Source organism: Coffea arabica, chromosome 5c (assembly GCF_036785885.1).
Source record: "Coffea arabica cultivar ET-39 chromosome 5c, Coffea Arabica ET-39 HiFi, whole genome shotgun sequence".
NCBI classification, from domain to species: Eukaryota; Viridiplantae; Streptophyta; class Magnoliopsida; order Gentianales; family Rubiaceae; genus Coffea; species Coffea arabica.
The window spans coordinates 39,357,300-39,378,778 of record NC_092319.1 but is presented as its reverse complement, the minus strand read 5'-3'; the positions used below and the strand labels follow the sequence as shown (position 1 = coordinate 39,378,778).

Sequence of the window (21,479 nt, the reverse complement as noted above, 5' to 3'; positions counted from 1 at the left end):
TTTTTTGTTAATTTTTGTTATGACTGTACCGCATATTTATGAATAGACATACCTTTATAATTAAATTTAATATTTAATATTTTTAGATGTCATATATTTAAACAGAAGAAAATTATTTTGAACATAATATATTCAGATAATTTTATTAGGAAAAAATTTTGGCCCCCCCCAAAAAAAAAAATCCTGGCTCCGTCACTGATGACACTGCTAGAAATGCAAACAACCTTTAAATTAAACAAAAACCTTTCCCTTTTTTTTCACTTTTTAATGTTTAACATTTATCTTCATGTTTAGGATGCATAAAATTAGATGGTTGCTTGTAATTTCGACCCAGCCCTCAAAAGGAAAGAAGGTTTGCTTGTGTTTTAGTTTTTCCACATCCTTTTTTTTTATTTTTTACTCTTAAAGATTTGATGACTTGATCAAAAAACAAAAGTCAACAACAATTTGTCTACCAATAGACATAAAAATTACAGAAACCCAACTTATCGAGCAAAATGACGGTGTCAAAATGGCCCAAATTGAAATCAAACTTAATTAAGTGAAATATTCAAACTTGGTCGATTTTAAGGATATCCCAAGTACCGAAGGCGTGTCTTAACCTCTGGGTTCTTATATTCTAAGGATACCCCTTTGGTGGGACAGCATAACTAAACCTCTCACTAAATGGCTTTTCTTATGGCTAGCTTGGGACTTTGGAGGAGGCATGCCTTTCTTTCAATTGGGAGCTCAGAAAATTAAGGTAATTTGGAATGATTGTAGTGTTACATGTAAAATTACATGAAAAAAGAGTGAGAAAAAGATGCCAAATTACAGATCATAAATCCTTTGTCCTACTTTCTATGTCAATTTCTATTTTTTTCCACATAACTTATGAATATACGACATGCTTTATACAAAGTGTTGCATGTAAAATTATATGACAAAATAATTAGATGTACATTGTGATAGAAAGTGAGATGGTAAGTCTCGAATCCAAACTGCTCTTTGAATCCTAAAGAGAAAAACTATGAATGGAAATAAGTAAAATGTCGTCATATTTTTTGTCTTATATTACTAAGCAAGACAAAGAGGTCATGCACTGAAAATTGGTTTTTCCTTTTCCTCTAATTAATTATTGGGTTTGACTAATAGGTACCTCAAGTGTTAATTTTGGAAAAAGTATAATTGATTTGGTAAAGAGCCCCATTGACAGGTACAATAAATATCGGTATGCCCGTTCATGTGTTAAATTATACATGATACAAATCCATATTTATTTACGACTCAACACTTTTCTCTCATTAGCCCGGAAACTAGGCTTAACCTCCAGAGGAAAATCTTAAACCCTTTATCCGAAATGAATGTAGTAAGTTCCTGGACTTAACTACAATAAACTCAGGCATAACACCACCAGCTATTTGTCAACATTGTGGGCTTGTGGGCTTTTGGTGAAGTCCTAAATTTCAGAATCTTTTATGGAATTATAAAATAATTAATCAAATGGTTTTGCCCCAAGGCCCAAATAGAGTTTAGTGGCTGAAAGATCACTTCCCATCCAGTTTGGAGGATCACTTCAGTTGTTAAGAATAGGGGTGCAAACGAGCCGAATCAAGTCGAGTTTTAAGCTTATCGAGTCGAGTCAGGCATATTTATATGAGAGCTCGAGTTCGAGCTCGAGCTCGAGCTCGTCGAGCTCGAAAAATAGAGCTCGAGCTCGGCTCGACGTAAGAAAAGGAAAACTCGAGATCGACTCGTTTATGACTCGCGAGCTTAGCTCGAAATCTGGCTCGCGAATAGCTCGAGTTACGCTCGATTTTCTAGCTCGCATGAAGCTCGAAAGCAGCTCGAATTCTAGCTCGTTTGGAGCTCGAGTTCGAACTCGAAAATAGCTCGAAAATTTCTGAAACTTTAAGCAAGAATACAGCATTTTTTCCCCATTTTTTGACAAAATTTGCGCATGAAATAACTACAATTTTTCACATATTCTTGATTTTGAGGCCTACAAATTATGCACTAATACAATCATAAATGTCCAAATGTCCACTAATACAAATTATCCAAAAATTATCCACTAATACAAATTATCCAAATGTCCACAAAAATCCATTAATACAAATTATGATAACTTCACTGATCAGGAATATATTTAGCATTGTCTCAGCACATATTTGAAAAGACACATCCCTTCAGTCTCAGTAGGTTACCTTTGTAATCTTCCCTAATGCCAGCAATGGATCTACGAACCAACCTGCAGGCAACATGCAAGAGCTCCTTCAATCTATCAAGAACTTCAAAAGATAGAAATATACTCATTAAAATGAAATTATATGAGGAAATACAGGTCTTTTAGTCCAATTTTTCAGCCAAAGCTCAAAATATTACAAGCTATCACAAATTTACAACACAAAATATTTGTTGTAGACAGCTTGATACATCCAATTGAAAAGATATATAGGCACGAAAGTCCAGCCCCAATTTCGTTAAGCTGTTTTAGTCTCCCTCTACCCATTTTACAGAGAAAGCAAAAAAAAACTTGGGCAAAAATTAATTATCTTTGCAGAAGAACCTGCCCGGAAAAAGAAAATCAGATAACTTCAAACAACTCAACAAATTTCACGACTTTCTATTGAAACTGTAAATACTAAGAAGGATCAATCACAATAACTCAACAAATATAACCACACACTAGTGTAAAAGCATCATGTGTATTCGGATGTTATAAAATAGCGCGCCTAACTAATAAGCAAAGCTGTACAACCGAAACTTCAGAGCCTAAAGAAAACAAGCCAATGGCAGTTTCAAGAAAATCACTACATAATCAATCCAATACATCAATAACATCCAAGACAAAAAGCAGATTATCCTATGATTGAAACCATATACTGAGAAAAACAAAGTCTGCATAGCAACCATACAACAAAAGAACTTAAGACTGCTTTACTTAAACATGCTTGAAAACAATCTTTGAAGCTCAAAACAGACCACCCAAACAAACTGAAAAAGATCAAATCTTTCCAATAAATCCATTGCACAACCTTTCATACAGAATGAAACATACCAACTGAAGCAGACCTCATAAGAAACGGAAACAGCCACCATTTGCATCTTCAACCAAAACCCTCCTTTTCAGCACCATTTTCAGCCAGGCATTTCGTCGAACAGGTTAGGGGCATCACAAATTTCACTAATCTTCTACTCAATTAAATCTATATTCAGCCCCCACAATTTACAGCAAAACCAAAAGAATACAGTCTAATCAACACACAGAAAAGGCCACGAACAATCGACGTAAAATTTGAAACAACATGCTAACGGCGGACATGGCACGTTCATCAGCAAACATGCTCTGAAATCTTTCAAAGCTTATGGGTGTGTTTGGATCCCTTGTTTTTGGGGTTGTTTTTGAAAAACTGTTTTTCACATTTCAAATGCTACAGTAAATGTGTATTTCCAAAACAACTCCAAAAACACCATATCCAAATATTATATCAAAAACAAATACATATGTATATTTCAATTATGTATATTATATATATATAAATATATATATTATATTAATATAAATTGAAATATACAAATTGAAAATTATATATATTATATATTATATAAATATTTATATAAATTAATATTATACATAATATTGTATATTATACATAATATAATATAATATACATAATATGTAATATTGTATACATACATGTGTAAATATTTATACATAATATATTATGTACATTATATTATAATATATACATTATTAATGTATAATATTATTATGTACATTATTGTGTATAATAATGTATAATAATGTTATGTATAATATATAATATACATAACATGTAATAATGTAATAATGTATATTATGTATAATATATTATATTATGTATATTATGTATATTATGTCTAATATTATATTATGTATAATATATTATATTATGTATATTATGTTATATATACAATATTATGTAGATTATACAAATTGAAAATTATATATTATATATTATATATTATATGAATATTTATATAATGAAATATACAATAAATATTACAAATTGAAATATTATATAAACACCATATTTATAATATTATAATATTTATAATTAATATTAATGTATATAATATATTTTAAATATTTATATATTTATTTATACATATTATAAATATTTTTATATATTTATATTTATATGAATATTATATATTATATAAATTATATATCATATAACATATATTATATATTATATATATTATACATTTATATAAATGTACATTTATACATAATATATATATATATTAATGTATATTTATAATATACATTTATATTATGTATTATATATAATATAATACATTTATACATTTATATTAATATACATAATATTAATTTTATATTTATACATAATATTAATACATTTGTACATTTATATTAATTATATTAATACATTTATACTTAATACTAATATATATTATTAAAATTATAATTTATACATTTATATAATATTCAGTTGTAATTTATACATTTATAATAATATAGACTTATATGTTTATAAATATATTTATATTATATATTATATATAATATAATACATTTATATATTTTTATATAAATACATAAATATATTTATTTATAAATATTTATAATGTATTATAAATGCATAAATGTATATTTATATAAAAATATAAAAATTATAATTTATACATTTATACATTTATATAATATTCATCTATAATTTATACATTTACAATAATATACACTTATACATTTATAAATATATTTATATTATGTATTATATATAATATAATAAATTTATAATACATTTATATATTTTTATATAAATATGTAAATATATTTATTTATAAATATTTATAAATGTATTATAAATGCATAAATGTATATTTATATAAAAATATAAAAATTATAAATTATAAATTGTAATTTATACATTTATATAATATTCATTTATAATTTATACATTTATAATAATATACACTTACATATTTATAAATATATTTATATTATGTATTATATATAATATAATACATTTATATATTTTTTAGCGAATATATAAATATAAATATTTATAAATATTTATAAATGTATTATAAATGCATAAATGTATATAAAAATTATAAATTATAAAAATAACCAAAAATATGTTTTAAAAATACCTCTAAAAACTATCCAAAAAATATCTACAGTAAAAGTTTTTCATATAGTTTTTGAAAAACAACTCCAAAAACAACTAATCCAAACGGACTTGTATTTCAAAAACAAAATGCTACAGTACTGTTTTTGAAAAACAACCCCAAAAACAGTTAATCCAAACGGAGCCTATGTTCGAATGAAAACTGAAATATAATGGAGAAGATTAGCTTACAGTGGTCTCTCGCGGTGAAGGTTCGTGGATGACAGTGGTGGATTCCGACGGGATGGTGGTGGCGGCTATGAGCGGCGGCGGTTCCGGCAGCTCTTCAGATGAACCTTCCTTGCTCTGTTTTTTCGCAGCTTTGCTCCTCTGCCTTTCCTTGGAACTTGCCTTTCTTCCCAACCTGCCCTTAGCACTACAAGATCTTGGAGGTTGCTGAAGTGGAGATGGCGGAAGCGGTGGAGATGCAGCTAGCAGCAGCACCGATGACTGTGGCTGAAGTGGGAGGAAGTGAAGAAACTCGAGATGCAGCTAGCGGTAGCAGCAATGGCAGTGACGGAAGTGGAAATTGGGAGTTTGGGACAGTCGGTGGCGGAGGAAGAAGATCAATCGAAGGAGTTAGCAGAGCATACAAGTTAACCTAAGTGAAGGAAGGAGGAAAGTTTACCAACAGTGGCTGAACATCGATTATAGCTTAGTGCGGAGAGAACATGTAAATTTTAATTGAATCAAGGGTATTTTTGTAATTTCACACTTACTCGAGCCCAACGAGCGGCTCGTCGAGCTATCGAGCCTAAGAAACGAAGGCTCGAACTCGCCTCGTTTATCTTAACAAACTGCTCGAGCTCGGCTCGAGCTCGGTCAACACGAGCTCGAGCCGAGCTTTGACTCGAGCTGCTCGCGAGCAGCTCGAGTCGTCACCAATCCTAGTTAAGAATGAAAAGATAATTTAAAAGTTGATTTTATTAATATACTAAAACAATATAAAAACAAGATTAGTAGATTAGAAATGATTGGTCTTAGTTTAAGGAAAAATTCCGCAAAAAAGGTGTAGGATTTCAGAATATTCAACTTCAATCACAAATTTTATCTATGTCCTATATCACATTTATTTTGCTATTTTAACAAATTGTTTTTGAATCATATTATTGCAGTCAATCCCATGAAAGTTATTGGCATGTTATAGATGACTGGATATCCCAAAGCTGACAAGAATTAAATCGTGTCTAGTTTCCAAATTAAATTGTGAATTTTTCTTAATCAAAATAAGCTTTCATTTCCATTATGCAAGTGCCAAAATGGCAGGTCAGGGAATACGGAATGGCACTCAATTGGTTTCCGGGCCAAAAACTTGCATTATATGTTCCCAAATACTAATTGGATGACCAATTTTGTGACAATGTGAGCCTCTATTGCGCAATTAATATTTCAAAATTACACGCTAAATTTTTCTTTTTTTTTTTTTTTGGCGTCTTAGTTAACTGTATGTTGGATCATGATGTGGAGTAATGATGTAGCAATATTTTAATGAATAAACACTAACTTTTCTTTAATGTAACTTTTAATGCTCCAATTTCACCTTAAATACTTCCTACAAAAATCAGCCAATTAAGAATAGCCAACGAAACACATCGAGAAGAATATTATTTTTCATAAATTTTTCAAAAGTCCTCAGAGATGGCCACTAGTTGCCAAAAAATTGCCAAAATTACTTACTATGTTTTTCTGCATCATGTGCTCCAAGTGTAAATTACAAAACTTTAGTTTCTCTGTCTCTATAAACTAATCTAAGTTAGAAGAATTGTTGCATTGAACTGTAAATTAAACTGCTATCATTAATTTTCATTTATTTGTAAATAAATGTGTCAGAACTTGCACTATTCTTGAACAAAATTGTCAATAGAGTCCACCGGAATTCATACAAGAAGGTGGAGCAGATCGAAAGGATTGAAGGGAGGGCCATGAAGAAAGAAAATTAATTAAAGTTGAAATTTTCCTATACAATGACTTTTCATATGTGTATTAGGAAATTCAATCAAACTATAAAATTTCCTAAACTCAACTTTTCCAAAATCATAATATACATCATTCGAATTTGTGAAAAAAAAAGGGTTTTCCTAACTAGTGTTAACCAATGGATACTAGTTAACAAACGTAAAAATTTACCTAACTTGTCATGTATATATACACACACACACATACTAACAATTATTACCATCCCTTGTATTTATATACTTTTCCCATTTAATTTTACCTACTCTCACTTGTATTTATTTATTTTTCCTAATTGATTTTATATTTTCAATAATATAACACCTAAATTATATTTTAACCGGTGTTTATTGGGCACCCATTAGATATCCCCAAAAAAATATGATGCGGTATTTCTCATATTTGGACATCCACATGGCAGGTTTTCAGAACATAACCATATCAAAAGTGATTATCACCCAAAATTACTCTTTTACTTGACCATGGGTCTAAGGGAAACACCAGTTCAGTTTTGATTTCGATTATGCTCTTGGACTAGTCTAATTTGATGCAGCAATTTTTAATCTGGAATCTAGACATCTAATCCATTTGTTAATTAATCAGCCTGCTGGACAATCTTAATCATTTATTAGTCCATCAGTTTGTAATGCGAAGTCATCTGGTTTTCATAATTTTTGTCATCAACGTCTGAGTCTCTCTCTTTACTAGCAGGGACGGCCTGTTTGGACGATGTCACAACTTTTTGCAGTTCTTATTCTTGTGATCGTCGTGATTTCCAGCATTTTCAATTCAATAGTATACCAAAATTTGCCTCAATTCTTGCCTTATTTAAGTCACAGATAAGTTTATAGAAAATTTTGAAAGCTGACTTTTGATTTTTTGTTTTCTTTTCTCTTGATTTAATACCTATAAATTTTCTTTACTGATCATATACTTCAGCAAGTCATGGTTGATGATGCCATATATAGAAAGGCTAGGCCGGAAAGGACACAAAAGAAATGTATGTTTAAAAAATTTCATCGACTTTTCCCCTTGAAATTATACATGTATATCATAATCTCCCTGTCATTTTTCTTGCACGCCCATGTCTCTGGACGTTGAAACCTAAGCCAAATTCTCAATTTTTATCCGCTCTCACTAATTTGACTGCTTCCTCATTCATTCATCTCCTACTTGCAGTGTTAATCAATACCAGACCACAAAGTTGAAGCAGAAAAAAGGGGAAAGTTTCAAGGAATTTCCTGGTGTGTATGCTCATCATTAGTCTGAGCAACTTCTTTGGTAAAAGCTTTTTGGTTTTCCAGCATTTGAAGGTAACCGGGACTAGTTATCAGCTTTTTTTTTTCTCCTTTAATTCTCAATGCATATGCGAATTGATTTCAAGTCCGAATGGCCTGTCAATGTCCCAAGGGATTTTGTGCAGGATAGACTCTTAACAGATTGGGAATTGGGCACTGAATGGGATTATCTCAAACATATCCAACAACTAATGGGAATAATTGAGTAATAATTGGGTGCCCAATGGGACAAATTTTTTTTTTTTTTTGTTTTGACTTTCGTTCTGTAACTCTCAACAGTTCAATCCTGATGTTCATATGGACTTGACCTTTTTTTTTAACATAACAATGCACGTGCACGTCTTCTTCAGATTCCGATTATGTGCAAAGACAAAAGAGGGAGATTGGATTTGGGATGAGGAAAATTCAAAGCATGATGTGTTCAAGCGTTCGGTGAATTTATTCATAGGCCGCACTTTGTGGATTTAAAGTTTCTTGATCATTTCAGTGATTCAAAAGTCCAAGTTTTTCTTCGAAATTTTACAAACATTGTATGAACTAATCTAGTTTTGCCAGTTGAAGAAATCTTGATGAGCTTGCATTGCATAATTATTGGATTTTTTTTAAATAAACTTTTTTTTTTTGGCAACTAAATCTCGTGTCATAAACTGTACTAAGCAAGGGCTATGTGCATACCAACCCTTTTTTGGTATTGAAAAAAAAAGGTTCCATTAAAAGTAAGCTACTTAATTACAAAACGTTGGGTAGTCAGATTTTCTCTTCAATTTTAATTTTCAGATCTGCTTCAAGTTGCTCCATGCATCTTAGTTTAAAACATTCTTGTATTCTCTATTCCAACAAAGATGATAAAACTATTCGGAAAAGCTCTGGTAGAAAAGAAGGTTTGCTTGTGTATTAGTTTTTATCATCTTTTATTTTCTTAATTTTATCCTCCTAAAATTTTGACTACTTGAACAAAAAACAAAAGTCAACAATAACTTGTCAAATTATTGAGTAAAGTGAGGTTCTAAAAATAGCACAAGCTGTAGTTATATTTAATTTGATGAAAGATTCAAACTTGAAACTTGTTTTATGGAAAAGATGGAAAAGGCTAGCAACTTATATGAGGGGAAAATCAAATAATAAGGGCGTTTGTTTAAAGTTCTGATTTTTAACATGGTAAGATTACGCCTTTGACGGGACATTTTTTTTCTAAAAATGCCTCCTAGTAAATGGCTTTTTTTATAGCTCACTTGGGACTTGGGGCGACAAAAGGATATAAAAGAAAAGATTTGTAAAAGAAGATGATTTATGATCATCGTGAGGACGCTCCCAAACAAAAAAGAAAAAAATCCCTCTACAAAGTTTGAAATTAGGGAGAAACATTATATGACGCTCTAATATACTTGACATCCTGAGTAGGATTGAATTATTTTCTATCAAAAAAATGCAAGACTCCAACAATTTTTTTTTTTTGAAATATAGTTGGAGTTTAATAGACGCCCACTCTTTTTAATAGTAGCCTACTTGTGTATTAATAAAAGACAATAGAGGTTAAGATGGAATGAGGTTCCTTATCAAAAAAAAAAAAAAAAGATAGAATAAGGTTGGGTTTGACAAGCTTCTGGGCCTTGCGGCAAGAAACTTAACTGCGAAAGCGATAAATGGTAAGTAAGGACGTCATCGACTCTTGGTCTTAGATTGTGGACTTGTGGGCTATTGCTGAATTTAAAGAATCTTTTATAGATCCGTTGTATCATGAAAGAAATACTTTGCTCCACGAGTTCAGCTGGAAAATCTATCGTGTTTTGTTGAAACTCGTATTTGACTTTCAAGTCTTTCATTTTTACTTGTACGCCTTAGGTTCACTTGAAATATGATCATCAAGGAATAATGAAAAAAAAAAGTTTAAAAATTACTTTTGTTGTTTCATTGAATCAATATAGAAAAAGAGCACTACCTAATTAATTGGAAATGATTTCTATGATATTACAAGCATTCTCAACCATATTTCCAGTAGCAACAGATTTCAAGCCAAAGCAGAAGGATCTTATTGTTAATTAATCTTATTGTTAATTAATTGATTTATCGGCTGGCGAATCTTAGCAATTTTATACCAGGTTTCTAACCAGTTACCGAGTTTCTTCCCATGACTTCATTGAACAATTAATGATTTCATTGCATTACAGAGAAGGGAACAACGGGCTTGTAAGATAAATATGCATCTCTATTTGTATAATGTTTTAAGACGTGAAAGCTGTATTTATCGAAATACGCCTTGTTTGAGTTGTCACTTTTTTAAAAAAATTTTCATTTTTTGTGAACACATTTTTCACTTATTTTTTTATTTTACATACATCAAATCCTTAAAATACATTTGTTTACAAAATTTTCAGAAATTAGCAATCCAAATTTTATATTTTCCCAAGAGCTTGGTGTATGTGAGGTGAGGAAACTTTGGCCTTGTTTGGCAGACAAATTTTTTGCCAAGTTTGTCTGTTGCAAGTTTTTTAAAAATTTTAGCTACAGTAACCTCAAAAAATTTCTCAAAGTTTTTAAATTATACACTTCAAAATATTACAAAAAACAAACTTTAAAATTTTTTAAAAAACTTCTACAGTAAGCTACAATAAAAGTTTTAGACAAATACCCAAAAAATTCACTTGCCAAACGGGCCATAATCTTTAGCCACCGAGCCCATTGAGAGCTGGGAAGGCATCTAAGAACATAAGCTAGGATTGAGAGCTGGGAAGGCATCTCTGTAACTGGTTTTCGCTAAAAAGAGCCAGGTGATGGGTATGAGAAATTGTAAGATGCAACTTAGATGGCTCAAAGCTAGGATTGGCCCTAAAAGTATGGAGATCTCACAATTTGGACTGAAATTTCAATTGAATGTTTGGAAATTAGATATTTTATATTTAATTTTATTGTAAAATAATGTTTTCTTCTCCATGGTAGGGAGTGGCAGGTCTGGATGTGGGTAGACTTTATTTCCGTTCAATAGACTGGAGTGCGGTTGATAGAGCTGATTCTGAATGTGAGGCAGAGAAATTTGGCACTTGAAAGATGAAAATCTATACATTGATGTAATTATGGTCCATTTCATTATTCTTGGGTTTTGGCAAATTTTCAAAAGGATTTGACAAGTGAAACTATGTGGTATGTGAATATACAATTGGTACTAGATTGTAGTTCAAAAGGTATATGTGTGTTTTATCTATGCACTGTATTTGAATTTAGATATTGGAGGTTGTAGAGAGGGTAATGTCTATGCCACATAACCATTATGTTGTAAATTAATTCCAATTATACATTTTGAAAGAGGGGATGTATTATTTAAGTTTATCAAAATGTAGGTAAATTAAGGTTAATTATAGGGGAGAAGATACTACGTACCAAAATGAAAACAACGAATTAAGACCGCAAAAGTCTCAATCATGAGCAAATAAATTCTAGACTATATCCTAACATTTCGGATAACTAATTCAGTAATTTAATTATCTTGCATATGTTACGAAGTTTTTTGTTGTGCTAACTTATTAATGCAAAGTTTTTTTCTCTTTCCCTTTGGAACTTTTCCCTTGTTTCCCTTTCCTTCTTAGTCTTTGTCAATGTGTCGAAGGTTCGAAATTAGTTTTCCACGGATGAAAGGCTAGCTTTTCTTGCTAAGGATGGCAATGGGGCGGGGTTGAGTCTCCGCCCCTGTCCCGCTGCCTACTAATTCCCTCCGGCTCTCGCTCTGTGCCCCACCCCGTCCCGCTTCCCTTGTTGGAGCACCTGTGGGACTAATAAAAATTTGTTATATAATTTTATTATAATTAAATTTTAGCAAATAATCAAGTACTAAAATATCAACACATCACCAAGTTATTATTCACTGTAATTTTACAATTGAAACTCATAAAAACAATCAAACAAAAGTTATTTGAATATAATCTAACATGATGAAATAAATACAATTAAAGTAGTCAAGTTTTCACTTTTGGCACAAATATAATCACTAATTCATTATTGTGCTTGTGTTTTTTTTTTTTTTTGAGAAAAAAGTGTTATTGTATTAAGTGTAATTAGAAATTTAGTATAATTAATTAATAATTTCTATTAGTAGACATATATAATTATTAGTATAATTGATAAAATTAATTATATTACATATATTAATATACATTATATAATATATATAACTAATAATATCGTTATCATAAGTTTGTAACTAATTAAATTAAATATTATATATAATTATATACATATATATTTTTTTATTTACATATATATTTTTTAGCAGGTGGCGGGATAGGGGATGGAGCGGGGCCTACCCCATTTCTAAACCGGGGGAAATAATTCCCTTCCCCGACCCCGCCCCACCCCATTGCCATCCTTATTTCTAGCTCCGTAGCTATAGGGAAAATGTTCTAGGTAAAATTTACATAGCTTGAGTACGTACTTGGAGAGGCTGCCTGGTTATTTACACACCAGTCTCATACTACGGCTGTTTAAGAGAATTCTTGTAATCTAAACTTGCTTCAGATTGCTATTTTATTCAAGAAAATGACAATTTTCCTGAACAACAACTGAGACATTTCTCTACCCAAATTGAGTGTCTTGCCGTTTAGATTTCAACGGTATGTGCTTCAGTTGGTATAAAAGTGTTTGGAATATTGTAGATAACCGTTTTTTATATTCAGACTAGTAAATATATGAGGTTCTTCATCCGCTTGGGGCCTTGACCGTTCTTTGATGCTTATATATTAGTCTGAGTCCTGTCACGCCCTAGGCACGTATGCCCTAGACGCGACCTGACTTTCAGCAGCCAAGTCCAATTATTTGATTTTCGTTCTCACTAATTCAAAATGGATATTTTAAATTAGATTTGAGTGCTCACACTATATTTGTGTATTGTATTAGTTTATAGCACTAACTTATTCGACATGAGATGGGGTATTACATTTATCCTTCTTTTTTAGGTTTTGGCGTCCTCTGACCCAATCCCATTTCATGCAGAGACTACGGAAGATTCGTTCCGGTATCATAATGTCACACCAAAGTCAGAATCTCAATATCCAAGTCCAATTATTTAGACTCCGTCCTTGTTTGCTCAAAACAAATATTTTAAGTTGGATTTGAATGCTCAAATTCTACCAATGTAATAAGCTTATTCTACACACACACACACATACGCCAACAAATTATAAAGAGCGTATATATCTCACCTTACCTATGTAAAAGTGGGGATGAATATATAAACAGTAATGAACAGTTGCTTCTGTGAATTGCAGGGGTGTTGGGGTCTTTGGGTGTTGCCTGGGTTGGGCTTCTTTAGAGATCAGTGATGCCCATGTGGAGCGGTGGGCTTGTGTATATATAAAATCGCTACATAATTTTTTTTCTAATTTTCTTTTTCAATCTAAGGTTACTCATTTCTCACGGTATGAAGATGCCTGCATTTTTTTAATGTCAAATCGTTACATAATCATCTGCTTCATACCTTTTTTTCTTCCGACCTAAATCTTTTGCTTCATATTTGCAACTTGTCCAGAATATATAAGGCAAAAAGATTCGCCCTTACACCTTTAGGATGTCGATTTCAAGTTTTGAAATTAATATAAACAACGTGAGAGTTTTTTCCAAACCACAAGTAACGAAATGCTCAAAGGTCTTGTATGTCCCAAAAAAAAAATTGATTGGAATGGCTAAAAATGCTCAAAGGTCTTGTATGTCCAAAAAAATTTGTTTGATTGGGACGGCTAAAAGTGCTCGAACGTCCCAAAAAAAAAAAAATCTATAGCCATGTTTGTAGATCTCGATGACTTGATTCTATCGCCTCCGTTTGTGATTTAGCTTTGCGTTTGGGGTTGGTTTTTCTTGGTTCAAAAATTGGTTTTAGTGCCTAGCCAGCGTCAAATATCTCAATTTTTATGATTTTTTTTCAAATTTTATAAATTTAATATTTTCTATTCTATAGAAACTCTTTTACACAAGTAAAATAGGATGCATGCTACGTATACAAAAGAGAAATTTGTATTTTGAAAAAAATTTATGTGTTATGCATCCAAACCTATTAATGTAAAAAAAAAAAAATCCTCTAAACATAAACTTATTTTGGAATACGTGTGAGTCGGGTACCATAACCCTATTTATAGATAACTTTAATATTATCTTTTAGATTTCTATTTCAACTCATCATAAAAATATAAATTAAATATAAATAAAGAACCACGTCCTATTAGATACATTAAAATTCAAAGTATAATTGATCATTTTAATTGAATTTAATCTTATTTAACTGTCTAAGTCCAATATTGGCTTAACGATGCAATAATTAATGCTATATTAAGAATGTTAGATAACCTATTTTCAAAGTTCTTGTTTCTCCGTACAGTGAGGAAAAAACACACCACAAACACGACACAGCAGCAAAATAACGAATCTCGGTACCTGACGCATGGCGTCCGGGTAGGCAAAACTAGTCTATCTATCATTAGGCTGAAAGTGAATGTGGACTGGTTATGGCATAATTTCCAGCAACTTGGTGGTCTTTTGTTCTGTTAGCTAAGCGCGAACTTCGTGGAAAATGGTCCAGCCATCTTCTGTGCACCTTGGATTGCTTCCAATTCAAAATTTGACAGCTGATCATCATTTAGGAACGTTAGGTGCTAGAGTTGAAATGGTGGGTGGTGGTCGTACCAAGAAGTTATAGTGGGGGGGACCTTGTTGCCGACTGATTTTGATGCATGCATGCATTCCTTCAGACTAGGTTAATGAATGCAGCAGCACGTACGTTCTTGGTAACGAGTTTCGCGACAAAATCACATGAACAGCTAGGCATCTTCTTTACTGCAGCTTTTTATTATTGATTTCTTGTCCTTCCCCGTGTACTGGTTGGACCCGTGTGTTAGGTTAGGTAGGTAACTTCTTCAAAGGTAAGTTTTTTTTTTTTTTTGCCGATTTTTTTTCTTCCTTAGTATACTAGTTAGAACCACCATAGTTGCGCCGTGGGTATACCATGTGTTTGTAACATTGTCCATGCGATTATTACATTATATTTGTTTGGATAGGATATTATTTGAAATATTATTTGGGATAAGTTTTGTATCCAAACACTCCAATTATCTTGAGAGGAGATGCTTGGTTTGCTGCTGCCGTTGTGTTAAGCCGGAGTTAGTGAATTTGGACTGCCCCATTCAGTTCACTGAACGGTGAAGGGACAATGCTTAGTTGGCCTTTACCCATTAGTTGTTTTCAATGTGATGTCACCTACTGATGAGAAAGATATGAACAAATGTATAGGACAAGTTGGTCTGCCACTAAATGAGTGTATTTTTTTTCGTCGATACGGTAGCTTTCTATGTGGAGAGGGGAAGATCTGAAGAAATCTAAGAATAATTCGAAATAGACTGAATCACCGTCTAATTACACGGATATACTATGCATCGCCTGAATTTTTTAACTAAGGTAGTACCAAATGAGGGTACCGCTATTACTTTTACTGTTTTACATCGCAATAACACTACGACTGCAGAATTTCTGTACAACTTCAATCAAAATGTGCCACCCACTTACTGCATGCATGCTGGCTCATTGCTCGTGAAAACCTATGCTGAAGTCTTGAATAAAAAAAAGGTATACTTATACTTTCAGAAACCTCCCGAAACCTCCCCTTAGGTGTCTAACATTTTCACTTGGTGTCCTTAAATTTTGAAAAATCTCGCTTAATTTCCTTGCTTTAAACTTTTTGTAACATTTGATACTCATTTCATAATATAATATTAAAAAACTCATTTTGGGAAAGAGAATCCAATTTCATTCCAAATTTATCCTTTTCATGTGATTTCTTAATTATCATAATACATCAAATTTATCTCTTAATTTTTGTAAATTGATCGATGTAGTTCTTTAACAAAAGTTGACTGTAAGATTGAAAAACTCTTTAATGTTTTTGTGTCATTGGTTCGAGCAAGAAATGCTAATTACTTAAATTTATAAATGATTTACAATATTCTTAAAAATAACTAGTAATAATTTACAACTACGAGAATACCTTTATGCACCAGCTTATAAAAAATACAAACAAGTTTATATATAATTTTATGGCGCTGTATCCTTTTACTTTTCAAACCATTGACTTGGAAAAAAATTAGAAAAATAAAAAATATGTAAAAAATTTACAAAACATCTTAAATTAACTTAAAACACTTCACAGTAAAAAAAATATTATCATTATAACTTGCAAAAAAATTCAAATAAACTTTAAAATATTAACTTTTGGTATTCAAAAAATACAACATATTTTATCCAATCAAAATAAACATTCATTCATTTTTTTGTTTTTATTTGTTAATAATATGCTTACTGTTTTGGTAATAAAAAGAAAGACAGCAAAAAAGCATATTTGGAATGAGAGTATATTTACTCTCCCAAAATGTCTTCTTTAATATTACATTTTAAAAAGAATTGTAAATGATATAAAAAGTTTAAAGTAAAGGAGATAAGTGAGATTTTTTAAAATTTGAAAGTGACAAATGAAACTGTTAGAAACCTCAGTGGAGGTTTCTGAAATTATCCCTAAAAAAACTCCTAGTACACATGGAAAAGGACTCCTCTATTAATTTGTCTTGTTTTTTTTTGGTCAAAACGGTATTATTTAGTTGACAACAAAGGCGACACCTACCCTATTTGAGTACGGTCGAAAGTAAAAGTAGACAACATATTCCATGGTAAAAATTAAAATCCCAACCTTTTTTAGGTAAACCGGACAGCTTGGCAACGACTTTCCCACGAAGTTCGCGTGCACCCAGCGGACTACCCCTAACAATTAGTACACTCTTAGCAGCTGGGTGGGTGAGTGAGTTCTAGTCCCATATCGAGGGGTGGGTTGGGGTTTGATGGGTAAATAAGTCTCCTGGGTCTGCTCCAAGAGTTGCCGGCTTTTGGAGTATGATTTGGGGTCTAGGTTTGTTTAGTCAGCAAAAGTCAATTGACTTCTTGACCAAAAAAAAAAAAAAAAAAAAAAAAGACTACCCCTAACAAAACAAAAGACCTCCCAAGTTGCTGGGAATTACGCTATAATCGATCCATTTTGCACAATGATTGTTGTGTATAACCTCTTGTTTATTTTGTAATATATTGGATATTAATAGCAAGTTAGTAAGCAACTTGATTACAACAAATTAAAAAAAAAAGTATTTTTATATGGAGAAAGGAAGTCTGCTTCGCTTTTTTTTTTCTTAAAAGGAAATTTTGATTGTTACTTCTTATGAAAAATATAAATGCTCTGCTAATCCTTCTACTATATATTTGGAGCAACAGCCAATATGCTATAAAATTTGATATTAAATTGATCACAAATGTACAAAATCAATAGGAATTTTAGAACAATACGGAAAGGCTCCCACTACTAAAATTTATAAGGAGTTTGCCCCAAATAACTCTTTAAATCGGCAACGAATATAACGATCCTGATCATGTGTAGGCCTCATATACATATGATTGGAGGTTAGAATTTATTTATTTTTTGATAAAACATAAGCCAATATTATTAATAATTTAGCTGGAAATCATCCAACACGATTTGTTTGACAAAGTAATCTGCACTAATAGTAGAAAATACATGGAACATGTCACTGATATATTTGATCTGAAAAATCATAAGATTTAACAGAGTTACAAAATATAAAAGATTACATTGTGAATCACAAAACATCAAATCTCACCAAGGTAGCCTGAGAGAGAAGAAAACTCTCACTAGGATATTTTAGGAGAGACTTTATTAAATAAAAATAAGAACAAAGAAGAAGGGAGAACAAAGGAAGAGGAATCCTATACCACTATCTGTCTCACTTTTTATTATATTTTAGTTCTTTTTTATTTTCTTAAGATCCAGTAACTATTAATTCAGTAATACACAAAACTTAACAAATCAAAAAATCAAAATGCATAAAATATGAGATTTTTTTATGAATTTTCTACTGTATTTTTTAATTTTCTATTATATATTGCTTTTTTTAAGCTGTTGTATTTATTTTTTTACTGAATTAATAGTTATTGGATTTTAAGGAAACAAAAAAGAACTAAAACATGATGTTTATGAAGGAGAAATAACAATATAATAAGAAGTGAGACAGATAGTGGCATAGGATATGGGACAGAAGATCCGTGAAGTGAGACAGATAGTGGTATAGGATATGGGACAGAAGATCCGTTGTAGATCTTGTATTGGTTTAAGGCCAAGATCTCCTTCCTACAAGGAGTCAACTACATATTTGGATTTACCCACTAAGTGCTTGAATATTTTCTATCAACTGACCAATCAAATCAAATATTATAATTATTTTTCTCTCCTAAAATCAATTTTTTTAAAATTTTTCTTTCTTCTAACAACGTTTATCTCTTCAATTGGATTAATCTCCAGACCATATAAAGTAACAAAGCTTATTATATTTTACAATCGACATCTTGGTGCATGTGATAATTCTTTATATGGTTGGATAATGTATATTCATCAAACTTTTTGTTCAACTCAAATTTTGTTTTTTTTTTTTTTTTGAATCTGCTTTTCTATAGGATGTCTCTTCATAATGGATAATCCAACAAATATATGGAAGATAATTTTTACTTCAAAGTTAAATATTTTTTATGATAAAAACTTATTCGCGAAGGAATCCATTCATTTTTCCCACCTTAGATAAAATTACACGCAAACAACTCATACCCTTGCATTAAGAGTAAAATTCAAAGAGTAGTTGTGTAAATATAATCGATAAGAAGGAAAAACAATAAAAAGGGGGAGATATGAAACAGAAGCAGCGGTGCTAGACAGGCATGAATATTACCCCAAAAATGGGAGGCCAATGCGGATATCTGCTTAGGCCCTACCAAGAGCATCATCTGAAACATTTATGTCCTACCACAGCAGCTTCTAAGTATTTACTTGAAGAACTGAACCGGTAGGTCCTCTTGCAAAGGACACTGCTTCTTCTTTGACTAATTAATTTTACCTAGGTTGAAAATTTCCACCATTTACTCTACCTTAGTTCTGTGGTTTGACTTCTGCTGCGAAATATCAGAAACTAATCGAGATGGCAAAAATTGAAGCAGGCATCAACAAGCTGATGTGCAGTCCTGCAATGAATGAAAAGGCAGAAAATGAGCCCGCGATTGTGCTAAGTAACTTGCACTCAAAGAATAACCCTGATTGATCCCAACGAATGGAGCATTTTTTGGGTAAAGAAAAGCCAAAGATTGGTATTGATTGAACAGTGATAGGTAAGTATAAATTTCAGACAATATGACCCTCAGGAACTATTTGATTCTTGTTCCACTAACTTCTGTTGAAACTTTGAGAAAATAGCTACATGAAAATGAGATTCTCATTGTGGATATTTTCACACGACGGAAGTTATAGAAGTTAGGAATCACATTACGAAATCAAAGCAGGCAGCACAATCTAGTGCTTGGCAAGCGGTAAACGACTCTATGCTTTCGCAACAGAGACGTGTTATTCAGATAATAACAGTTCGGTAATATTTCTTGTGAATTGTGACCATAGTCCTCAACCATTAAAAGGAAATGGTAAAGAAAAAGGAAATGGTAAAAAACTCTCTACCATATTTCAGTAACGTCCGATTTGGTGGGTGATAAAGTTTGAATTATTGATCTTCTTTATTACCAAGACTTGATAGTGACTACTCGATCGAATCGAAGCCCAATGACAATATTATGCATCTATAAATAAAGTCAAATAAAAAAATAAAAATAGAAATGGCCCCTACGGCCACGGTAGATGGGTAGAGACAGATGAGGACAGGCGAGGGCTCCCCACTTCAAGCCTCCCTTCAACTTCATGGATTTTTCCTCTCGACAATGTCGTTGTCGTCAACGTGAACGGCGAAGTCTTTTCCCTTTCGGTGGTGACCCGCTATTAATAATGGACTGTTGTCGCTTTTAGTTGTCCATGCAATGATGAAAAGTGAAAAGCAAATCATCTGGAATTAATCTAAAACCTTAATCATTAAGCTAAAACCTTATGTTGTGACCGAAATTCTTCCCTTTAGTCATCAAAGTCTTTGCCGCACCATTTCCTGGAAATGTCCCCTACTTCCTTAAGGAGCTTTCATTAAGTCATCAAAATGGCAATATGGCATGATCGAGCAGAATAGTATGATGTCGTCAAAATAATTTGGGAATATTAAAAAAAAAAGTATAGGAATATTAACAATCTCTAAGTAGGTTGTAAATTTTACAAAATTTGTAACTGGGGCATGGGTTATTACTTACGAAGTAAAGCAACTATTAATTTTATTGTTAAATAACTAAATTACCCTCATAGCAATGTGGATCTTACTGAATAAAATTGTGTTTATTGATACGTGTAAATATACATTCAAATATGCACGTATGATATATGTGCACATACAATTGCCCTTATATGCACATAAGGGTTAATTTGTAATTTAGCTTGCAACAAAAATTTTCTTTTTTTATAATATGTGAATAATAGCCGTTACCCCATTTATAAATTTCCTAAAAACAACACATAGGAGTGTTGCCTATAACAAAAATAGCAATTATAACAAAAACAACAGTCGATATAAAAGATTATTCATACCAACAATAGCAAAATTGTCCAAATCCTGTGTCATAAAAGCATAACAAAAAAAAAATCCATAAAAACAATCAATTATACCAACATTGTGGCAAAACTATTAATCTTTTGACTTTTTGCATATGAAATGGGGAGGAAGACCTTGACTTACATATTGTAATGCTCAACTCTTTAAATCACTCATGGTCTCCCATTAGTTCAACTTTTATCATTGATTCCTCAATACTCAACAATCATACTCGTAGAAAATCAAAAGAAAAACAGAAAAAAAGTACATACCTTTGGCAGTCTCAAGACTTTCAGGTACAGTGAGATCATACCATCACAATTTCGTAATTGTCAGAGTTGTTTCTTATTTCATCAAGTACATAATTGCTTTACTTGGAACAAAAATCTTAGTTCAATTGTTGGAGTCTTAATTCAATATTTTTGGAGCTGCTTCTTAGTAGTGAAAACTAACGGAAACATAATACACACTTTTGTGTATTGG

General features: G+C 31.5%; 1 long non-coding RNA gene across 1 annotated transcript; it reads right to left on the bottom strand.

Moving 5' to 3' along the window:
* Nucleotides 1-1,932: 1,932 nt before the first annotated feature.
* LOC140007531 (uncharacterized) lies at nt 1,933-5,799 on the bottom strand. Its single transcript, XR_011814843.1, has 2 exons — nt 5,351-5,799; nt 1,933-2,230 (listed from the first exon to the last, which is right to left on the bottom strand). It is a non-coding gene; the product is annotated as an uncharacterized lncRNA (long non-coding RNA).
* Nucleotides 5,800-21,479: the final 15,680 nt, after the last annotated feature.